The following is a 16657-nucleotide window of genomic DNA, read 5'->3' on the forward strand; positions in this document are numbered from 1 at the left end:
TAGCTGATCGATGGATAGTAGGCTTTTGTGCGTACCTTGAAATGTTTATGTTGTAAACATTACTTCTAATATTATCTCGAGAAGGATAAATATCACAAATATATAGGTTCTGTAATACAAAAAAATTACTCATTCAAGCTTATTCCATCATATTTATTTACAGCTAGCATTACATGAGTGTCATCGATCTGTGAGATCGATGAACCGCATGATCATGTTTCCCAAGTCTCTACGCACATATATTTATATATGTATAATATATTACATACAACATGAAGCTGAATATTACTGGTAGGGAGTGATTTGACTACCTCCAACCAGTTTACATTTATATCCTGAAATGATAAATTGGGATGTTTTCAACATTGAGTTTCTGGAAGTTACTGCGCTTTCTGGTTGTCATAAACTTTCCCCAGCTGTATGCCCTATACTTTGCAGGCTTTTGCTCATTTGTTAGCTCCTCCAAAGGCTTAACCATGGTGAAGTGTGCCGGGTTGAAGAGAAAAGGAATGGAGAACCTTTCCCTCTCCGAGTTCACCATCGCCCTGTGCTCCACGCTCTCATATTCATCATTGCTCCAAACCTGAATTATTTCCTTAATTCTTTGAGCGAAACTGGCAAAAATAGAGGAACTCCAAAGGCATGCCACAATTCACATTTATGGATAGTGATCTTGATTGGACCAGTAATTAAGATACTTCCAGTTTTGCAGTGTTGACTTCAAGCAACTTGGCTATCCAAGGTGCTCCATATTGTAATCACCATATTCTTTCGTCGTATTAGCAAGGGTTACGAATAAAATTACGGGTAAAAAAAAAATTGATCTTTTCTGGAGATCTGAAAATGATATACCTGGACATTGTCACCAACATTGATGATATAAGCATTGGGGGTGGGTTTGACCCGAACCCACTCTCCATCTATTTTGCGCTTCACTTCCAATCCTCCAACATCATCTTGAGCAAGGATGGTTAAGGCACCCGCATCCTTGTGTCAACCAACACCAAGAGCTAATTCAGGGGCAGGGCAGGGTGGATAGTGATTGAGTCAGATAAAGCTGGTTTGGTCTTTGAAGAAGCCACGGAAGCTATCTGCTGGCAGGCCTAGGCTCTGGGCCACAAGTTCCTGTTGTGCCTCCGGCCTGTCCAAAAATCACACAAGACAATATTTAAGTGGTTCAGCAAATTGCTTATGTCCACTGGAGCCTCTTTTATAGAATTTGTACGAGATTTACAAAAAAATCTACAAATTTTTATCTCTCATGTCCCTCTTTCTCTCTATTTTTCTTTCTCTCCCACTGCTCCATTCTGCAACTGAGCTCTCTCCTATTTATAGGAGAGCAGACCTCTACGGTGCAGCAATCTGCTGCATGATGTTTGGGGAGGTGCCTAATAAAACAAAGCATCAAACAGTGCCTAATAAACCAAAGCACCAAACGGTGCATGTGCAGCAGGCCACTTGGGTGGCTTTTAACAATCACCCCCTCCACCCAAGTGTGCCATACCAGGCTGCTTGCAAACTGATTCATTTTTCAAATGAATGCATCTCTTTCTTTGACATGAGAGACTTCTGCTATCAAATACGCTCCAATGCACCCAAGGGTGCTCAGCAGTATACAATACTGATCAAGTTCAAACAGTGTTGGAACTTGATCCCTGTGACGACTTTCGTTAACATATCTGCTGGATTATCTTTAGTGCCAATCTTCTGAAGTTTGATGTCATCTTCTTATAATATTTCACGTACAAAGTGAAATCAGACATCTATATGTTTTGTTTGAGAGTGATATACTTGATTCTTGGCCAAATGAATTGCACTATGACTGTGACAGTAAACGGTAACCTCTTGCTGCTTAAAGCCCAAATCTGTTACCAATTCCTGTAACCAAATAGCTTCTTTCACGGCTTCTGTTACAGCCATGTATTCAGCTCAGTTGATGATAGTGCAATTGCCGACTGCAAAGTTGATCGCCAACTAACTGGTCCTCCAGCCATAGTGAACACATATCCAGTTGTCGATCAGCGTTTATCAAGATCACCTGCATAGTCTGAGTCAACATATCCAGTTACTAGACTATCTTCACTCTTCTCGAACTTCAAACCAACATCTACGGTCCCTGAAATATACCATAGAATCCACTTAGCCGCATGCCAATGAACCTTTCCAGGATTATGCATATAACGACTAACTAACCTAACGGCCTAGGAGATATTAGGTCGTGTACACACCATGGCATACATTAAGCTTCCAACAACACTTGCATATGGGATATTCCTCATGTAGTCCTGTTCTTCATCGGTTTTAGGAGACTGCAATGCACTAAGCTTGAAATATAGGGCCATAGGAGTACTCACCAGCTTCGTCTTCGAGTCGATGTTGAAGCGTTGCAGTATTCTCTTCAGATACTGCTTCTGAGTAAGGTGAACTTTACCTTTCACCCTATCTCTGCTGATCTCCATCCCCAGTATTCTTCGTGCTTCTCCTAGATCTTTCATTTCAAACTCATGATTTAATTGAGTTTTTAAGCGATCTATCTCCCCTTTGCTTTTACATGCAATTAACATATCATCTACATATAAAAGTAAATAAATGAAAGATCCATTTGTAAGTTTTCTGAAATATATACAACGATCGTATTGGCAACGAGTGTATTTCAAATTCATCATAAAGCGGTCAAACCGCTTATACCATTGCCGAGGTGACTGCTTCAAGCCATAGAGAGACTTCTTCAGACTGCATACCCAATTTTCTTTGCCAGCTTCTTTGAATCCTTCTAGTTGAGACAGATAAATCTCCTCTTCCAGATCACCATGTAAGAAAGCTGTTTTCACATCAAGCTGTGCTAACTCAAGATCATATTGTGCAACCGAAGCTAGCAATATCCGAATGGATGAATGCTTCATAACAGGAGAGAATACTTCACTGTAGTCAATTCCCTCTGTCTGAGCGTAGCCCTTGGCTACCAACCTAGCTTTGTATTGCAATCCATTTTCAGCAGTTTGATCATCTTTTTGATTGAAGATCCACTTACAGCCAATTGTCTTCTTTCCTTTTGGAAGCGGCACAAGCTCCTAAGTCTGGTTTTGGTGAAGAGACCGCATCTCTTCATTCATCGCCTTTGTCCATTCAACTTGTTCACTGGACTGTATGGCTTCTCTGTAAGTGGTTGGGATCTCACTCCCTTCAACTGGTAATGCATATGTCACATAGTCTGCAAAACGTGTCGGTACACGTTTCTCTCATCTCGGTCTGTTGGTTGCTATTGATTCAGGTTGTACTAGAGGTACTGTGACTGGACTATCAGCCTCATCTTGTCTGTGCTCTCCATTTGTTTCTCCTGAATCCTTTCGAGTGGAAAACTCCACCTTTTGTGAATCACCAGGTGTTTCGCTATCACTGCTGCCTTCACTGGAATCTTTATGCTTATGTGACTTAAGCATCTCAGATTCGTTAAATGTAACATCTCTACTGATGATCACCCTTTTGGACTCTATGCACCAGAGTCTATACCCTTTTACACCAGTACTAAAGCCCAAGAATTTTGCTTTCTTGGCTCTAGGATCAAGCTTACTTTCTTTAGCATGATAGTAAGCAGGACATTCGAAAACGTGTAAAGAGTTATAATCAGTAGCATGTGTACCTCTCCACATTTCAGTGGGTGTTTTCCCGTCATTGGCAGCTGCGGGTAGTCGGTTGATGAGGTGGCAGGCATATGTCACAACTTCAACCCAAAATTTCTTACTGAATCCAGCATTCAACAACATACATCGCACTTTCTCTAATAAAGTATGAATCATTCGTTTTGCCACACCGTTCTGCTGCGATGTACCTCGTATCGTGAAGTGTCTGACAATTCCCTCTCTCCGGCATACTTCCATGAAGGGATTTGAAGTGTATTCACCTCCATTATCAGATCTGAGCCGCTTGATCTTTATGCCGGTCTGAGTTTCAACCATTTTCTTCCAATCAAGGAAGATTTTCAGCACTTTCATCTTTATTCTTCATCATATACACCCACACACGACGAGAATAATCATCAACAAAAGTCACAAACCAATGCTTACCTCCCAAAGATGCATTTTGGGTAGGTCCCCAAACATCGGAGTGCACATAGTCAAGTATTCCCTGTGTATTGTGTACTGCGGTTCCAAACTTGATCCGCCTCTACTTCCGCAATACACAGTGCTCACAGAAAGACAGTTTACCAGTCTTGGCACCTTTGAGTAAGCCTTGCTTCACCAGTGTTTGCAAAGCTTTTTCTCCTGCGTGTCCCATACGCATATGCCAAAGACTGGGGGTGTCGGCATCAGTCTCATCTAGCTTCTCACAGCCTGTGGAAGCTCTTCCATCAACAGTACTTCCTTGCAAGAAGTACAAGTTTCCTCGCCTCAAGCCATTCATTGCCACCTGAACTCCCATTAGTACTTTGAGAGTTCCGTCTTCAATGGTGATTCTGAATCCCTTTGAATCCAGAGATCCCAGTGAGATGAGATTCTTCCGCAAGTTTGGAACGTACCAAACTTCTGTCAGAGTCTTGACGCTGCCATCGTGCAGCTTTAACCAAATGCTACCTATTCTCTGAGTCTTACAGGCACTGTCATTGCCCATAAGTCCTGCTCCACCCTCAATCTTTGTGAAGTCAGTAAACCAGTCCCGATTGGGACACATGTGATAGGTACATCCGGAATCCATAATCCATTCATCGGAATGACAAATGGATGATGAACTTATCAAGAAAAAATCCGAATCATCATCTCTGTCCACGACATTGGCTATGGAGGGTTGATTCTGCTGTTGTCCCTTCAACTTGGGACAATCCTTCTTCCAGTGTCCTTTATTGCGACAAAAGGAACACTCATCTCTGGCGAGCTTTCTGCTGACTGATGAACCACGTGATGTGGCCCGAGTTTTTGATTGAACACCGTTCTTCTTTCTGGGATACCTTGACTGTGGTCTCCCTCTTGCTGTTAGAGCTTCACTTGATGTATCTTGTTGTACCTACTTATTCTTTTTCCGGTACTCATTGCTAATTAAAGAGCTGGATACATCTTCAAAACTAATCTTTTCCTTCCCATACAATAGAGTAGTAATTAAATGCTCATATGTATCAGGCAAGGAATTCAACAAAAGTAAAGCTTTATCTTCATCTTCGATTTTAACATCCAAGTTTAACATATCAGCAAGAATTTGGTTATAACTATTCAGATGTTTAGACATTGAAATACTTTCACGAAATTGAAATCTGAATAGCTTCTTTTTTAAGTGCAAACGGCTCTCAATGCTCTTCTTCATGAACTTATCCTCCAATTTCTGCCAAAGTACCCTAGCATTTGTCTCTCTCATGACAAAATACTTCTGTTCTTTGGTAAGGCATAATCGGATTGTACTACAAGCTTGAGTATTAAGCTTCTTCCAATCCTGATTAGTCATATCATCTGGCTTTCCTTCCAACGCAATATCTAACTCTTGTTGGATCAAAACGTCCATGACTTCACACTGCCACATGCCGAAGTTGCTTATTCCATCGAACTTCTCAACTTCAAACTTGGCATTTGAAACAGTGGACCGACGCTCAGAGCTACTGGCATTTTCAGAGTTCCTATCTCTTCCAGATCCTTCCATTTGAATTTAGAAAATTTAGACTCAAAATTTCAAAATTCTAACCGTACGGATGAGTCTAGAATGATCCAAATAGTTGGAAAGCACTATTTGATCGTTGAAATCGAACTCCAAATGGCTGAGATCAAGTCCAAAATGGATCTGAAAAATGGACGGTCTTGATCATCTGGCGCGTGGGATGCATGCGCTGCGTAGGGTGTCTGGTGGGTGCATGGAGAACACGCGCTTCAACTCTGTAGGGTGCGTGGGGGGAGCGTGGGTGCGTGTCTGTCACGCATCTTCCACCTCTGGCGCGCGTGGGGGCACGTGGGAGCGTGTGGCTCAGTCGTCTTCCTCCTCCGATGCGCGTGGGGTCGTGTGAGTTACAGCAGATGCACATTTCGATCTTCTAGGGGTGCGTGTGGGCTCTTTCGACCTCCATTTTCGATTCCGTTTGCGGCAACGGATTCATCTCAGTGCAAGGAACACCCTGGAGTTGTCAAAAATTGATTTTGACCAACTTGAATTTTCAGACAGCTCGAACCAGAGCTCTGATACCAATTGTTGTGCCTTCGGCCTGTCCAAAAATCACACAAGACAATATTTAAGTGGTTCAGCAAATTGCCTACGTCCACTGGAGCCTCTTTTATAGAATTTGTACAAGATTTACAAAAAAATCTACAAATTCCTATCTCTCTCTCACGTCCCTCTTTCTCTCTATTTTTCTTTCTCTCCCACTGCTCCATTCTGCAACTGAGCTCTCTCCTATTTATAGGAGAGCAGACCTCTACGGTGCAGCAATCTACTGCATGATGTTTGGGGAGGTGCCTAATAAAACAAAGCACCAAACGGTGCCTAATAAACCAAAGCACCTAACGGTGCATGTGCAGCAGGCCACTTGGGTGGCTTTCAACAGTTCCATTAACTTGTAAGCTAGTTTTACCATCTCTTGAGCATATTCTTGGCATGCATCCCTGCTCAATATTGATCGAGGGAGTCCCTCCGTCAGATCACAGTAGTCACATTCATTGAGTCCCTTGAATAGGGTCTCAAACTACTAGACTTTAGGTAATAATAATAATAAAAAAAACACTACTGTTTTTAACATAATTTTTTTTATTCATTTTCCAGTAGTTTGCATGTATATATTCTCTATTTCCCTTCCAAACCGATATAAACATATGTCATCAATAAAAATATCATATTTCTACTGTTCTATTATCCCAATATTTTCTAAACGTGCATGGTATAACATCCTAAATTACACTTTTATAACCAACATTGCATTTTGTACCACCTCTATGTATTTGCTATGATCAGGGAACCATTCAAATTGGGAAAGCTCAGATAGAAATAACAACACTACATAATACTAGGGAAAGGCTTAATTATGCAGTTCGGCACGTTAGTCAATTAAGCATCATAATCGGATAATCGTGTACGTGTTTCTCTAAGTCAAAATTTTCAATCTGCATAGTTGTTATTGAGAGGATTTGCAAAACCACCACACAACCGAATGTGGTGAGTGATCTCTTTATATATTTACTCTATCTGAATCATTTACAAATCATGTACATAATGATGAATGGTAAAATAAAAGGAAACTAAATCAATCTATACAATAGAATTGCTGGAATTAAGGACAACTAAATGAGCCTAGAATTATGGTAAGGTTTCCTTAACAGTTTCCTTAACACCCCCTGCAAGCTGAGCGTCGGATTGGAACAGACATGAAGCTTGGTACGAAAAAACTCAAAGATAGGACTAGGAACACTCTTAGTGAAGAGATCAGCAACCTGTAGGTGAGAAGGAATGTACTGCGTCTGAAGTTTGCCAGCAACCACAAGCTCTCGAAGAAAATGATAATCAAGCTCAACGTGCTTGGCCCGTTTGTGAGAAACAGGATTAGAGCTCAAGAAAATAGCACTTTTATTGTCACATAACAGGAGTGGTTTCTGTGAGAGGGGGACCTTGAGATCTTGAAGAAGGTGCATAAGCCAGAGAAGTCCAGCCGCAGTGGTGGGAAGAGCACGATATTCAGACTCACAGCTGGAACAGGAGACAGTAGGTTGCTTCTTGGCACTCCAAGAAACTAAATTGTTGCCAAGATAAATAGAGTAACCAGAAGTGGAGCGACGAGTGTCGAGACAATGACAGAGTTTACAGAATAAGCAATGTCTGGACCAGTGATGGTCAGGTATTGGAGGGCACCAACAAGTGATCTGTAAAGAGTGGGATTCGAGAAAGGGGAACCGTCGCCAGTCAGATGCTAAGAGATAACCATGGGAGTGTGAACCGGCTTACTATCAAGCAAGTGGGCTCGAGTAAGAATGTCCCGTGCATATTTCAGTTGACTGATAAAAAGACCATCAGTAGTGGATGTGGCTTCCAGACCAAGAAAATAACTGAGGGAACCCAAATCCTTGGTGGCAAACTCAGAATTGAGCTTGTGAGTGAAGCTGTCAAGAAGAAAGGGATTGTTGCCAGTAATGATAATATCATCAACATAAAGGAGCAAATAAATAGTGTCAGACTACTGGTGGAAAACAAAGAGAGAGGTGTCAGCACGGCTGCAAGCAAAACCAAGTGTAATAAGAAAAGAACTAAACCGCTGAAACCAGGCACAAGGAGCTTGCTTGAGGCCATAAAGTGCTTTCTTCAGCTGACAAACATGGTCGGGATAGCGAGGATCAACATATCCAGGAGGTTGCTCCATAAAGACATTTTCAATAAGGTGACCATTGAGAAAAGCATTCTTGACGTCCAGTTGACGAAGAGGCCATATGTTGGTAACTGCAAGAGAAAGGACAACACGAATAGTAGTAGCCTTGATAACAGGACTAAAAGTGTCGGTGTAGTCAAGTCCAGGTACCAGAGTGTAACCTTTGGCAACAAGTCGAGCTTTGAGGCGCTCAATGGATCCATCAGGTAAATATTTGGTCCGAAACACCCACAATGTTGGTGTTGACAGGGCGAGGGACCAGGATCCAGGTGCAATTGGTCTGTAGAGCATGAACTTCTTCATCCATAGCAGCAAGCTAGGCAGGATTCTTAGCAGCAGATTTGAATCCTTTGGGCTCAGTAGATGCAAGTAGAGCAGAAAGAAGTCCAGAGGGTTCCAAGACAGTGAGATCCGCCGAATGACGAGTCTGAAAGATATCGGACCTGGCTCGTGTGACCATGGGATGAGAACCCAATGATAAGGCGAGAGCGGATGGGAGATCAGGAACAGAACGATCAATGGTAGTCTCAACAGGAGGCGGTGTAGGATCCAACAATGATGAGGAAGGACCTGCAATAGAATGAGGAACCTGCAAAGACTCATCCACTGAGTTAGTACAAATAACACACGGGGTGGATCCGGAAGGCGTAACGTGCGGAGAATGGTGCATAGGGAAAATAGGAGGGGGGTCGTTGGGACTGGGTTCAAGAAAATTGGAAAAAATGAGAGATTATATAGGCTGAGCTTGAGAGCTGATATGAGAGGGGAAATGGTGTTCATCAAATTGAACATGACGAGTGATATATAGCCTAGAGGTAGTGGGGTCAAGACAGTGAAACCCTTTATAGGAAGGATTGTTGATGAAGCACTAAAACTGCATGATTAAGTTACTTAAGTGAATAAATTGTTTAATAAAAAATAATTTAAGTACTTAATTATGCAATAGATCACAATACTTAAGTCAATTGATAAATTCTGGTATTTTTGTGCTTAAAAAGATTTATAATACAATTGTTTCACATGACAATAAATATTTCATTTTGATTCCTCTCATAACAGGGGTAGTTTGGGCAATACACAATAAAGATATCATTCAAGTGTGAATGTACACGTGCTGACCATTGCAAGACATGCAACACACATGCAATACACGTGTAGCATGAGCTGCACATTTGCTGTGAATTATATAATAAAATGACAACACACACTCATGCTGGAGCAAATCACGTTGAGCAACAGAGGAACGGAGGCTACAGCTCACACACGCAGCACGTTAGAGTAGACTCACACATGCAAAAAAGTGCAAACACAGTAGACAGCAGCCTTCAGACAGCACTCACACATGCACACATGCTGACCAAACTCACATGGACAGCACACAACCAGCACGTTACAGTAGACTCACACATGCAGAAAAGTGCAAACACAGCAGACAGTAGCCTCAAACGTGACAGCAACTCACACATACAGCAGAACACTCATTCGGACTGAAACATGCAGACCAACTCACACATGCAATACACATGCAGAAAGAAACTCACGTTGAAGACAGCAGCTGGAGCAGCAGAGATTATTCCTCCTTTTTTTTGTTCGGGTAGCAGACTCTTGAGGAGCATATATATTTCTTTTATTTTCTTACCTTTGGAAGAGAGTTTTTGGGAGTATTCTTGCTTTGTTTTCAGGACAGTGCAGTAGCTTAGCTTGGTCTTTATTGTTTTCTTTCATATTTCATTCGGCTACAGCAGTAGCTTAGTTTTGGAAGTTTTTTTTCTTGCTTTTCGTTCAGACCTGGAGTAGAGTAGTGGAGCATTTATTTTCTTCCTTCTCGTTTAGAGAGACGGCTGGTTTTGGCCTTGTCTTACACTTTGCTTCTCGTTAGAGATAGAATAGCAGCAGAGTGAGCTTGGAGTTTTTTTATTTCCTTTCTCTTAGTTAAGACAAAGACAGCAAGTTGCTGGTTTTGTTGCCCAAACATTAATTTCATTCTTGCTTTTTGTTTTAGACGCTAGCAGCAGAACAGTTATTTATTTTCTTTACTTCTTTTTCGTTTAGCTGGTAGCAGTAAGGTAGTCTTCATTTTATTCTGCTTTACTTTTCGTTAGAGACCTTCGGCAGCAGCTTTGATTTTTATTTTCTTTGTTTTTCGTTAAGACGCAAGGCAACAGAGGATAGTGCATTTTTTTTATTGTTTTTTTTAGAGAGTACTTTCTTTCGTTGCAGACGGTATCTTTATTCCTATTCGGCTGAGGCTCTTTATTTTTTGTTTGTGGCGTGAAGCTCTCTCTCGTGTTGGATCTCTTTTCATTTTATTTTTCTAGTTTTACGTTCAGCTGGTGCGGCGTCTTCTTCTTTTAATTTTCTTTCTTGCTTTCGGTTCATTTTATTTATTTATTTTGGGTTTCTTTATCTTTCATATTTTGTTATGAGTTTACTTAGATTACTTTTTATTGCTAGAAATATCATGTGTAGCTAATTTCTAAAACTTGGGTTGCAGAATGAGATTTAAGTTATTTTAGGTTCTAGTTTAATGCAATATTTTATGGTTGAATGTTGATTTCACTAAGTTACTAATTGAATTTAAATTGAAAATAGATTGAAGCTCTTGCTCTTGTTTTGTTGTTAACGTAAGGCACAACAAAAGCTTGAAAATTATCAAGGCTTCTCTCAGTTGTTTGTTAATGTTTGTTCGGCTAGTAAAGTAGAAAATCCCTTAGGAAAATATTGCAAAACTTGAGCTTATCTTTTTATCTTCCGATTATCAATGCCTTGATTGGGTTGTTAATCGAGAAAATTATCTAGAATCCAAAATAAAGAGAGTCTCATACCCAACCCAAGTGTTCATTAATTTGTTTTTTTTTAGAAACTCTAATTTCAACTTTGATTATCTTTTTGCATTGCATTTGAATTTTATTTTCATCTCTCATACTTGATTCATTTGTTACTCACAAATCTCTTATATGCTTTGATAACCCATTGTCCCTGTGGAATACGATTATGAACTTATCCTTGATACAACTTGACACTTCTACACTTGGAAGCACATTCGACCACGAGTCAAGTTTTTGGCGTCGTTGCCGGGGACAACTGGTGCTTATTAGAGCATTCCTCTACTGCTGAGAGGACGTTGTGGAGCTATGAACCTTTTCACAGGCTGGGTGACATCTAATCTTTTTCCCTTCTCTCTGTTTATTTTTCATAGTCTTTGATTATCTGCTCTTGTTTGTATGACTAGTTGGACTAGAGACCATACATCTCGACTGTTTAGGACAGAATCATTGACATCTTTTAGCTCTGCATCATCTTCTGTAGAATCATCATCAGACACTGATAGCATCATGGCTGAAAATGAGCATCATGATAGGGAAGTGGAGAATCTAAATAGGACTCTTAGAGAATATCTTCAGCCTGTTAGGACTAGCACACCTTCTTGCATCATTTTACCTATTAATGCAAATGCTTTTAATTTCAAACCCGGGATGATTCCATTGTTACCACACTTTCATGGTATGGAATCTGAAAACCCCTATTTACATATCAAAGAGTTTGAAGAAGTGTGTTCCACATTCGTGGATAGAACATGCACTGATGAGGTCATAAGATTGAAACTGTTTCCATTTTCCTTAAAAAACAAGGCTAAGACATGGTTGAATTCTTTAAGATCAAGATCCATTGGGACTTGGCAAGAAATGCAAACTGAATTTTTAAAGAAATTTTTTCCCATGCATAGAACCAATGCCTTGAAAAGACAGATCATGAATTTTGGCCAAAAGGATGTGGAAACATTTTATCATTGTTGGGAACGATTCAAAGACCTTTTAAATGCATGTCCTCATCATGGATATGAGAATTGGAGGGTCATTAGTTTTTTTTATGAGGGATTGCAACAAAAAATGAGACAATTTGTGGAGACCGTGTGTAATGGAGCATTTTTTAACAAAGAACCTGAGGAAGCTTTTGAATATTTTGATTATCTAACTGAAAATGCACAATCATGGGATACATCTGATGTTCATGATAGGTCGAAAAGTTCAAGGACAATTTCAGGGGGTGGGAAATATAACCTGAGAGAAGTAGATGATTTGAATACTAGGTTGGCTATGATTTCTAAGAAATTAGAAACCATAGAACTGAAGAAAGTGAATGAAGTACAAGTTGTACCTCAGATTACCTTGAGCTGTAATATTTGTGAAGGCCAAGGGCATTCAACTAATGATTGCCCAACCATTCCAGCTTTTAAAGAAGTTCTTTTGGATCAATCTAATGCTGTTAATATGGTTGCTAAATCATTTTTCAGGTCCTTATTCCAACACCTACAATTCGGGATGGAGAAATCATCCTAATTTCAGTTGGAGAGGTGATCAAGCTGTTTTACCTGCACCCAACATAGCTGGTCCTTCACAAATTGTACCTACACTATTCCAGGAGGTCCAGGACCATCTCAATATGCCAACCACATGGTCCCAGCTTAGAAAAAGAACCTTGAAGATAATTTCCAGCAATTATCCACCAACTTCCAGCAGTTGTCCACCAATTTTCAGCAATTCATGCAAAGCCAAGCTGCTATCAACAATCAAAATTCACAAGCCATTGCTGAGATTCGTGGGTCAGTCACAAGGTTGACTACAACCATGAATGCTTAAGAGAAAGGGAAGTTCCCTGCACAATCTCAGCCTAATCCCCAAGGCCAAAACCACCAATTTCAAAGTATGGCAGGAGATTCAAATGTCAAGCAAGTCAAGGCTATTACAACCTTGAGAAGTGGTAAGGTGATTGGCATTCCAGCTCAAGAGGTAGAAAAGAATGGTAACACCTCTAAATCTCCTTCTGAAAATGAGGAACATGATCCTTTGAAATCTGAAAGTGTCCCAAGCACTACACTTGCACATTTTCCTCAAAGGTTAGCCCCTTTGCACAAAGATAAGCATCACGCTGAAATTCTTGAAATGTTTAAGCAAGTTAGGATTAATATACCATTGTTAGATGCTATTCAACAGATTCCTACCTATGCTAAATTTTTAAAGGATTTATGTACCGTAAAAAGAAAATTGAATGTGCAAAAGAAAGCTTTTCTTACTGAGCAGGTTAGTGCTATTATCCAAACCAACACTCCTCCCAAATACAAGGACCCAGGATCCCCTACCATAGTTTGCATGATAGGGAGCTCAAAAATAGGCTAAGCATTATTAGACTTAGGTTCAAGTGTGAACTTATTGCCTTATAATGTTTATGTTCAGCTTGGATTGGGTGAGTTGAAATCTACTTCTATCACATTGCAGTTGGCTGATAGGTCTATTAAGATTCCTAGGGGTGTTGTGGAAGATGTTTTGGTTCAAGTAGACAAATTCTACTATCCAGTAGATTTTGTCGTACTCGACATGCAATTGACTAATCATTCTACTTTCCAAGCACCTGTTATCTTAGGAAGACCCTTCTTGGCTACTTCTAATGCACTCATAAATGATAGAAGTGGAGTTTTAAAGTTGAGTTTTGGAAATATGACCTTGGAGCTAAATATTTTTAATCTTTGCAGGCAACCGCAAGAAGTTGAAGAAGTTTATGAAGTGAATTTGCTGGAAAATTTCATCGATGAAAATTCTGCACATTACTTTCAACTTATTGACTCTTTAGAGAAATTTGAAGAAGATTTGAAAATATTTGATAATGTTAATAACTCATCTCTTGTTTCCTCAATAGGTTAGCAAGTTACACCACCATGGAGGCCAAAATTTGAGCAACTTCCACCATTGACATCAACCCTCAAGCCTTCGGAGGAGCAATCCCCAACTTTGGACTTCAAACCTCTTCCATTGGAGTTGAAGTATGCTTTCTTAGGACCACAAAGCACCTTCCCTGTGGTAATTTCTTCTCACTTAACTAGTGAACAAGAAGATAAATTGCTAGAGGTTCTTAAGAAGCATAAAAAGTCTATTGGGTGGACAATGGCTGATATAAAAGGTATAAATCCCTTGGAGTGTACCCATAGGATTTATTTAGAAGATGATGCAAAGCCTTCTAGGGAAATGCAAAGAATGTTGAATCCCACAATGAAGGAAGTGGTTAAAGGTGAGGTGTTGAAATTGCTTGATGTGGGTATCATTTAGCCCATCTCGGATAGCAAGTGGGTAAGTCCTATTCATGTAGTTCCAAAAAAATCCAGGCTTAACATTGTTAAAAATGAACAAAATGAATCGATTCCTACGAGGATTCCTACTGGTTGGCACATGTGTATAGATTATAGGAAGTTGAATGCCGCCACTAGGAAAGATCATTTTCCTTTGCCTTTTCTTGATCAAGTGTTAGAAAAAGTTGCTGGACATGCCTTTTATTGTTTCTTAGATGGATTCTCCGGTTACTATCAATTAGAAATAGCAACAGAGGATCAAGAAAAAACCACATTTACTTGTCCTTTTGGTACTTTTGCTTTTAGGAGAATGCCTTTTGGTTTATACAATGCACCAGCAACTTTTCAAAGATGCATGCTTAGCATTTTTAGTGACATGATTGAGAACACCCTAGAAGTGTTTATGGATGATTTTTCTGTATTTGGTGATTCATTTGAGAGTTGTTTAACCAATTTACAAGCTGTTTTGGCCACGTGTGAAGAGAAGCAATTGCTATTTAATTGGGAGAAGTGTCATTTCATGGTACAACAGGGCATTGTTCTGGGACATATTGTTTCATCTAGAGGACTTGAAGTAGATAGAGCAAAAATTGAGTTGATTTCTAAACTTCCTACACCTAAGTCAATAAAAGACATTAGATCTTTTCTTGGGCATGCAGGTTTTTATAGGAGATTTATCAAAGACTTTAGCTCTACTTTTAAGCCTCTATGTAAGCTATTGATGAATGATGTAAAATTTGATTGGACACCCGAGTGTCAAGAAGCTTTTTGTCGGCTTAAAACTTTGCTAACCACTGCTCCTATTCTTCAACCTCCTGATTGGTCACTTTCTTTTGAAATCATGTGTAATGCAAGTGATTTTGCTATAGGAGCTGTTCTTGGACAGCGTAGGAACAAACTTCCTTATGTCATTTACTATGCAAGTAAAACTTTGAATTTTGCTTAAAAAAATTATTCTACTACTGAAAAAGAATTACTTGCTGTGGTATTTGCTTTAGAGAAGTTTCGTACATATATTCTTGATTCTCCTATAGTCATCTTTACTGACCATGCAACTCTCAAGTATTTATTGACAAAGAAAGATACAAAACCAAGGTTGATTAGATGGATACTTTTACTCCAGGAGTTCAATATTATCATCAAGGACAAGAAGGGAGTAGAGAATGTGGTAGCCGACCATTTGTCTAGGCTCACAGTTGCTGAAACTGAACAAACGACACCTGTTCTTGATTGTTTTCCTGATGAACATCTTATGTTAGTTGAAAATTTACCTTGGTTTGCTGATATAGTAAATTTCTTGGTGACAGGACAAACACCACCTCATTGAAGCGCTCAAGATATACGAAAATTCATGCATGAGGTGAGATCGTTCTTCTATGATGATCCTTAAGCGCTCAAGATATACGAAAATTCATGCATGAGGTGAGATCGTTCTTCTATGATGATCCTTACCTTTTCAAGTATTGTTCAAATCAAATCATTAGGAAGTGTGTGCCCAATGATGAAATTTCTGGTGTCTTAAATTTTTGCCATAAGGAAGCTTGTGGTGAGCATTTTTCAGCCCACAAAACAGTGGCCAAAATTCTTCAAAGCGGATTTTATTGGCCAACCATGTTTAAGGATGCCTTTAGTTTTTGTAAAACTTGTGAACCTTGTCAGAAATTAGGAGGAATCACTAGGAGAAATATGATGCCTATGCAACCCATACTAGTGATTGAAATTTTTGATTGTTGGGGGATAGATTTTATGGGACCATTTCCTTCTTCTTATGGCTATTTGTACATTTTGCTTGCTGTTGACTATGTTTCTAAGTGGGTTGAGGCAATCCCTTGCAAATCTAATGATCATCAAGTTGTTTTAAAATTATTGAAAGAAAACATTTTTGCAAGGTTTGGCATGCCTAAAGCCATAATCAGTGATAATGGCACCCACTTTTGTAACAAGCATTTCTCAGCCTTAATGAAGAAGTACGGTATCCATCACAAAATCTCTACTCCTTATCATCCTCAAACCAATGGACAAGCTGAACTCACAAATAGGGAGATTAAAAACATTCTTGAAAAAACAGTTAACCCAAACAGGAAGGATTGGTCTTTGAGATTGTCTGATGCCTTGTGGGCTTATAGAACAGCCTTTAAAACCATTTTGGGCATGTCTCCATATAGACTAGTGTATGGTAAGGCTTGCCATTTGCCTGTAGAGTTGGAACATAGAGC

General features: G+C 39.7%; 1 non-coding gene and 1 pseudogene across 1 annotated transcript; both read right to left on the reverse strand.

The window, feature by feature from the left end:
• Window positions 1-262: 262 nt before the first annotated feature.
• Window positions 263-16657, reverse strand: part of LOC122310021 — a 29689-nt pseudogene continuing 13294 nt past the window's right edge.
• Window positions 12054-12161, reverse strand: LOC122312102. The gene has a single exon (XR_006243016.1). It is a non-coding gene; the product is annotated as a small nucleolar RNA R71 (small nucleolar RNA).

The sequence above is a fragment of the Carya illinoinensis genome, chromosome 5 (genome assembly GCF_018687715.1).
Source record: "Carya illinoinensis cultivar Pawnee chromosome 5, C.illinoinensisPawnee_v1, whole genome shotgun sequence".
NCBI classification, from domain to species: Eukaryota; Viridiplantae; Streptophyta; class Magnoliopsida; order Fagales; family Juglandaceae; genus Carya; species Carya illinoinensis.